Here is a 1,150-nt window from a genome sequence, read left to right on the forward strand (position 1 = left end):
CTTAACGAAACGTGGTACGTGGACTTCTTTTGGGCGTAGGACGGATGGCATTGAAAATGGGCGAAATCGGACAATAACCACGCCTACCTCCCATATAACGGTAATTTTCAGAAATACGAAAACTGCGATATTTTAGTAACTACTGAAGATAATTCACTCAAAATTGATATGTACAATCATTTTTAAACGAAAAATAAGAAAATTATAAATTTTTGGAAAATGGGTGTAGCCACGCCCACTTATGGTTACATGTGTATATCTTGGTAACCGCAGTACCAATTTCTTCCAAACTTGGCATAGTTGTTGTTCCTGATACAGCATACCAAATGGCCGAAATTTTTAAAATCGGACAATAACCACGCCCACATCCCATAAAGCGGTAATTTAGAAAAATACGAAATCCTCGATAAATTAGTAAATATTAAAGCTAATTTATTCAAAATTGAAATTATGGAAAATGGGCGTGGCACCGCCCACTTGTGATGACATATATGTATGTATCTCGCTAACCGTTGTAGCAATTTGTACCAAACTCGGTATGGTATTGTGCTTGCCACATAAAAGAAAATTGTTGAAATCGGACCAAAATTACGGGCGCTTTTCATATAACGGTAAATTTCAGAAATGCTTGAAATTTCAATATTTCGAAATTTAAGGACCTAATTTACTCAAAATTGATACACCTTATCTTAGCTTATTAGCGGTAGCTTTCGGAAAGGTGGAAAACCATATACAGTGAAACCTCCCTTGGGCGGACACTCACCGTCGGTCATTTTTTGTCCGCCCAAGAGAGGTGTCCGCTCAATGGAAGGGAAGCTTATTTTAGAACTTTTTAATGTTTTAATTAATTTAATAGTCACTATTTCTTATTTTAATAAAAGATATTGATATTACATCGTTCAAACAAAAATGTGTATGTATTTTTTCAAAAGTGCATATTTCATTTATGAGCGTATGTACATATTAAGTAATAACAAAATAAAAATAAATACATATTACATTTCAGTCCATAAACTACATAAAACCATAGATTTATTACATAAAAAACTGGGAAATTGTCGATTGACGTAAGTTTTATTTTTAATTTTTTTCAGTGTCAGTACCTTTTTCATCAATAGTTTTCATATTTTTATCAGTAACAAAATCCAAC

This window comes from Rhagoletis pomonella, unplaced genomic scaffold (assembly GCF_013731165.1).
Source record: "Rhagoletis pomonella isolate Grant_MI unplaced genomic scaffold, Rhpom_1.0 Rhpom_scaffold_00001, whole genome shotgun sequence".
Taxonomy (NCBI): Eukaryota; Metazoa; Arthropoda; class Insecta; order Diptera; family Tephritidae; genus Rhagoletis; species Rhagoletis pomonella.